General features: G+C 31.7%; 1 long non-coding RNA gene across 1 annotated transcript in view; it reads left to right on the top strand.

The window, feature by feature from the left end:
- The window catches only part of LOC108360157 (uncharacterized), a 7,818-nt gene extending 4,523 nt beyond the window's left edge, over positions 1-3,295 (top strand). The window contains exon 7 of the long non-coding RNA XR_001847067.1: positions 1,268-3,295. This is a non-coding gene — a long non-coding RNA (uncharacterized LOC108360157). The remainder of the gene's footprint in view (positions 1-1,267) is intronic.
- Positions 3,296-6,786: the final 3,491 nt, after the last annotated feature.

The following is a 6,786-nucleotide window of genomic DNA, read 5'->3' as shown; positions in this document are numbered from 1 at the left end:
TGATTGTAGTTGGCTTAGCAAAGTGAAATAGTGGAAAATAAGCAACAAGAATTAACAAGGCAAACTTAGCACAGTGCGTAGGCAACTGGCTGAGTCAGTGGTGATCGTCGGTTCGAATCCTACTGAAAGAAGTCTGATGAGGAAATGTGGTGATTTCCGAAATTGCTATCACTTCTACCATTTTTTCAAATTATTGCTGCTTTTCCACAATAAGTTTTCACTAAAAACGGCCTCAAGCTCATAAAAATTGTTGAACATAATTGTTATAGGCCATAAAAATAACAAAAAACAAATTAAAAATAATTTAAAATTTTAACAAATTGTGAAACAACGGAAACTATCGATATATACATGTTTTTCTGGCGATGTATTTTAGCATCGACGTTCATTTCTCCGATGCATCGAAGCATCGATGTATCGATGTTACTCCTCAAAATTTGCATCCCTACCCAAACCTGAAATGTGTTTCGTATTTAAATTTAAATATGTACATCCTCAGAAACGCATATTAGTTCCCTTCTACCTTTTTCCACTCCGATATGTTTTTACATGGAGGCCCTGCATAGTTCAGTTCTTGTTGCGCCTTACGCCAAAATCTCGCAAGCTCTTCTTTGCTGCCTTTATGAAATCCTCGCGTAATATCGGAGTGAGGCTGCATCAAGTCCAAAAGCAGCTGCAATTGGCGCCTATTTGTTGTATTTGACCTACTTAATAGATAAGTTTTTACTAAGCTTTATGCAAATTTTCATAGAAAATAAATAAAAACTTGCATTTTAAACAAAAATTCGGTGCTTTAGGCGGAATAACTCTCAAAAATTTACAATCATTCCTCGCTCTTTTTGTAATCCATAATACCTACTTTATAAGCGGGAAAAAATCCTCCACTTTCGAAATCAATTTGGAATAGGAGGCATGGAGGATGAGAAATGTTTCCCCGAGGTTTTTTATTCAGAATACGGGAAAGGGGGGAGAGAAAAATTTTCCCGGTAGTTTTCTTCCATAATCGGGGTGCATATTTCTAGTTGTATGTATTACATCTACTCAACTATAATATACTGTGGACTATTTCTGATATTGTGAAAATGGGTTTAGAAAATTTAAAAAAAATTTATATATATATTTTTATCATTTTACACCAATGCAAGTATGTAAGATATCACGGGGCTAGATTTTGTATATATTTTAACAGCATCATTTGTATTTATAAAAATATGTATTTTATACAAAACATTAGAGTACAACTATTTGTTTTTATTTTTTATTTCAGAGCGTATTCACTATATTAAAAGTTCAGAATTTTTCGAAGCTCGGCAAACGTGATGGAAATGTTCACCTCTATAGCTTTCTTAAGTCAAAATTTAAGCTGCACGCTCTTACCAAAGCTACTGAAAGAGATATGAAGAAACAATGCTATATAACTCGCCGAAAATTGCTATTTTTTTTTAAGATTTTTCTTATTTACATGTGTATAAATAACTTTAAAATATACTACTAACTAAACTATACTCTTGTGGGAGATGAGTAACGAGCAATCCTGCATTTTATATCCTGCTATTTCAAAGTCTTTGGAAGAACTTCGAATTTGGACACTTATGTTATGTACTTAGCTTCGCCGAGTCATATTTTTCATAAATAATATACTATAGCTGCCGCCAGATCATGTTGCTATAAGGCCAGATTTGTTGCTATAAATCAAGGGGTATCAGTCATTATGGATACGATGACAACTGATCGATTTCCAACAAAATGGCTATAAAACAAATGAAAAAAAAGTTCTTATAAATACATTTTTTACGCAGTAGGCGTAAACAAGGGTGTACCACACTATGTTTCTCCCATTTGCGCGAGTTCGAAGCTTCCATATTCGTTTGCATAAATAAATTGTTCCCATGGTTATGGAAAATACAGCATTCTGAATTTCAGCAACCAAAAGTTTTGCAAAATTCGCAATAAATCGCACACAGGAATCAACCTGAAAAAAACGATAGCATATCGAAAATCAGCATCTTAAATATACCCCAAAACGATCCGTAAATAATTTTGACCACCTAGCTTGTTCTACACGACACACTGTGCGTCGACTCTTTTTGGTATTCGAGACATGTGAATAACTCATAGGCGATCATCCTTCTACAAAAAAATAGTTGAAGAAGGATGAGCGACAGTCGCTTATTGAATGAGACGACGACGTTGACAATACCATGGAAAAGCGATAATCGAATAATAGTCGTTTATCTACTGCCAGTCGACACTCGCAATAAGGGTTATTTACTCGGTACTTGTCAAAAACTTTGTTAGTGAAGTTATGTCTCATATTCGTGGAAATTAAGTCTGAAATAACATCCACGAGCCCATGCAAGTTATGTCAGTTAACCGCATTGGCCTCTCGACGATCACGTGCGAGTTTTCCGATCCCCAATTGCGGCAGTTTAAATTATTGTGAAATAAGTTTGCATTATTTCCGTTGTTTAACGTTGTTCAAACGAAAGAGCTGTCACCGTCAAAATAACATGATTAAAAATAATTATATGTATAAAGCAAAATTAAATAAATATTTATTTATATTATTTAGTAAGTTTATTTAATGGATTTCTTTGATTTAATTAACCTTAAAATGTGAGAAGCGTATTCATGATTCACTTAAGTGCTATATTTTAATATTTGTAAACGTATTGTAAATTAATTTATAAAACAGCTCTAAATAAATCAATTATATATTATGTACTTTAGTTTCTAAATTTGCGTATGTTTCAAAGAAAACTTAGTAAAACATCAAGTCCATTAGTTTAACAAAACTGGTTTCAACAATGATCTGACTATAATAATAAATGCTTAAAGTACACTCAATCAAGTAATCCGCAAAGTTTTTTAATCAGACGGGTTCTGCAATTCACTTCCGAATGAATTTCAACCGTTGCCAATTTGAATTCAAAGCGCATTTTGTTGAAATTTACTCGGAAGTGAATTGCGGAACCTGCCTGAATAAGATTTTTCGCGCTTAGATTAAAAAGATCTTTAATCTATATATTTACAACTTTTATAGCAAACTAGTTCATTTTTCTTTGTATTTATTTCCTTTCTATATACATATATGTATTCACAGACTTCATGCAAAGATTTTAATGGAAATATGTTGGTTGTATTTCCTATAAATTCTTAAAAGATGGCTACATGTTCGCAAAGCGATCAACAGATTTTTCCGGGGCAATGAATATCATTGTATAGGCTTACAAGTATGGAAAGCGCCATTTTGTTTGTTTACATTTGAAAACAGCTGAGATCACCTGATTTTCAATTCTCTCATTCTCCTCACAGAGTTACATTCAAGTTTCAGAAAAAACTTTAAAATGTAAATTGAGAAATATTTTAGAAAAATGTGTTTTTATTCATTTGAATTCAATAAAAAAGAAATTAAAAATGCGTGCCAAGTCTTGCATTTACAATAATAACGATAAATGTGTATGTTCCAGGCAATAATTCAAAATATTTGTGAAACTTATCGTTTTGCGCTAAAATACAACAATGTGTGTAAAATTCGTTGTCATTGCTTCTATTTTGAATATCATATTCGTGCCTGCCGTTGGAAAAAATAGGTAAATTTGCATTTATTTTCAAGAAAACATATCAGTTAAAATATATTTCTTTCCAGAGCGACATACGGACAAGTAAGATGATAAATTTGTATGATGAATATCGCGGAAAAACTTTTGTATCAAAATTTCTATTCTAATTTGCATTTGAATTATGATATCAACAGGGATGATTTGTGACGTATTTTTTGAAGACAATTTTCTTATAAATCTTGAGATTGTCGATTTATTTTAGAATTAAAAAAGGTAGTTTGTATTAAAAAATATATTTACACTAGCAGTATGTAAATTACTTTTATTCCGAATTGAAACGATTTTAATGAATATTCATGGTTACCATTAATAGTAGTATGACAGTTAGATCTAAATGCATATTTGACAAGAAAGATAGAATACAAGATTGCGCCGTCCTGGCGGCGATGACATATCTGTACAAAAAGTAATAAAAGTCGAATTGGATGTTGAAAGAAAATGTGAGAACAGCAAACTTTCTTAATAATAAATTTTTCGATAAGGAACGTGTTTTGATTGTGCTAATTTGTAATAGCCTTATTCATAAACAATAAAGTAACTTAAAAAGGCTTATAAATTGGAAAATGTTTGTAAACGGCAATTTAAAAAGCTTTTTAAAATTTTTATTTTTTATTAATAAGGCAATAAAAATATGTGATTTACAATAACTTTTAACAAAGGAAATACGAAATAAGGTGATTTTTGCGGAAGTGGGTATTAGTGAATTTCAGTGCATTTAAAAATTCTGAGTAGAGATAACATAATCATAGAAAAGAAGATTGCGCCCTGCTGGGATGATGAGTAAATTTACCACAATGAGGAAGAATATAACAATTAAGTGAAAAAATTTTATTTTTACAAATTTAGTGAGCAGTAACGCGTTTCAAGAACGATATTTCAGACAAATCGTTAATGAACAACTATTTTTCCTTCCCGTCTGCTTTGGTTTTGGCAAAAAAGTTGATAAGCTCCTGACGGCGATCAAGTCATTTCAACCATAAAATAATATTATTTGCAAGAACCATTCACTAAAATTGTAACTAACTTTTTATTATTTATTAATTCCTTTTTGATATTCAGCAATAACAAGATGGAAAAAAATTATAAACCAAAATTAGTAATATTTTTATGAATGTAGTTATAAAAGTTCACAGAGGAAACGCCGGAAAACAATGTATTGGCAACAACATAAAATTTATGGCAATTTAGATGTCAACAGAATAATAACTACGATAAAAAAGCATGAGAGAAGTGTGCGAGAAACGGTCAACAAATTTCTTATAAAATATTTTGATTTTTGCTGGGTGTAAATGAAAACTCAATGAGTATTAAGGAAAAGAAAAATTTGAAAATAATAAACAGAAAAAGAGATGGGTGCACAAAAACTTTAGTTAAATGTTTTTCCCAAATTCTTAAAAAGTAAGCAAATCGATTTTTTTAATGTTACTTTACATCTATTTTCTTTTTTATGAATAAGGTCATAAGCATGTACCGTTTTTATAAATAATTCTTATAGCAATATGCTATATATTTATTTATACACTTTTTGGCTGGCGAAATATGTAATTTTTCAACTTAATAGAAAAGCGTATTTAACCACATTACTTTTTTTTAATATTGAATGGCGCAACACAACAACTCTTTTTGTTGCACGAAACCCTTGAACACGTGCCTGTCATCTATTTCTTCTGTTTCGACATTTCGGTATTTTGCATTTCTTTCATTTTGACGTCATTCGCATTGTCAGATTTTTGAAATTCGTTTTGGTTCGACATTCTGCTATTTCATAATTCTTTCATTCTCATGTCATCCATCTTCCATTTCTTACCTTCCATTGCCGTTCGCATCGTCGAACGTGCCTGTCAAACACTGCCGCCATCATGCTTTTCAGTTTGGCAGGCACGTCCGCTGTTTGGCAGGCACGTCCGCTGTTAGAAAGAGAATAGACAAAAAGGGGCATAGGATTCCATACTTGTAAGTATATACGATGATGAATATTGTGAAGATTGTCGCAGTATTCTTACGAATTCCTTTGGTTTTTTCTTTTGTATGTTATGCACAGCACGCAAACTAATTCTTCGTATTGTTTCCCATAAGCAATTATAGAGACACTAAATGGTTTGCATTTTTTATTTTCATTTTTAGCTGTTTTTGTTATACAAATAGTGACAGTTCCGTTTTCTGCGAGGATTTTTAGACCTGTGAGTTAAAACATAAGGTTGCACCCCACCCAGCTAACGCCCCTGTCCGTATGGACAGATCCTGTTGAAATTGCGCACTTCCTGGGCCTCCCCTTAGCTGAAACAGAGGAAAACGTTGATGGATGAATTGACCTGAGCGGGGTTTAGTAGCCGCTACAACCACAACAACATCAACCACGGCATGGCGCCAGCTACACGAGACGTGAATATGAACTATGATTAAATTAAGTGAAGTTTTTTACCAGTTTTGGCTATTTTTCTTTTGTTTGTTTAATATCAATAATTTTTTTATAAAAGTCTAGCATTTTCTTCGATATAAAAGTAATTGTCGAGCATACTTTATGTGGAAGAAAATGCACAACAAATAATTAAAAATCACCTCGATTTCCCAGCGTCTTGAAATTTGCACTTTAATAGACTATAAAACTGCATACCTAAAATTTTCCAACAAAATTTTAATGAAAAGTTTAAAAGTTTTGGGTGTAATTGTTAAAGTTTGTTGATTTTTATAATTCTGTGGTGCTGGTTATGTAATGTGCTAGACTTTTATAAAGAAAATTATTGGTATTAAACAAACGAAAGAAAAATAGGCAAAACTGGTATTTCTCAAAAAAACCTGGGTAACAGTTATTCATCGCCACGCTGTAAAATAAAATGAAAAAGTCAATATTTTAAAAATGGTTTTCTATACTTGCGTAGTAGTTAAGTAGCCCTTTGTTCAATAAAAAAAAAATTACAACAATCGATAGTAGAGAGTTTGATATATGTATAAGCAAACATATGCGCTGGCCTCACGTTACAAAAAAACAAAGTGGGTTTTTAAATGTAAACATCTTTCTTCTTTTTTATCAGACGTAGTATCTGACGTGACGTAACATAACGCTACCAAAATTTTCATTGAAAATTGTTTCATTATTGTTTTTAAACGAATTTTTAACGCAAATAAAACATGTCGAATATATTTTTTATTTAACTTCAGCGCC

The sequence above is a fragment of the Rhagoletis zephyria genome, unplaced genomic scaffold (assembly GCF_001687245.7).
Source record: "Rhagoletis zephyria isolate East Lansing unplaced genomic scaffold, Rhagoletis_zephyria_1.1 Rzeph_scaffold_00528, whole genome shotgun sequence".
NCBI lineage: Eukaryota > Metazoa > Arthropoda > Insecta > Diptera > Tephritidae > Rhagoletis > Rhagoletis zephyria.
Note: the sequence above shows the minus strand (reverse complement) of the source record. Positions and strands in the feature narration are given on the sequence as shown.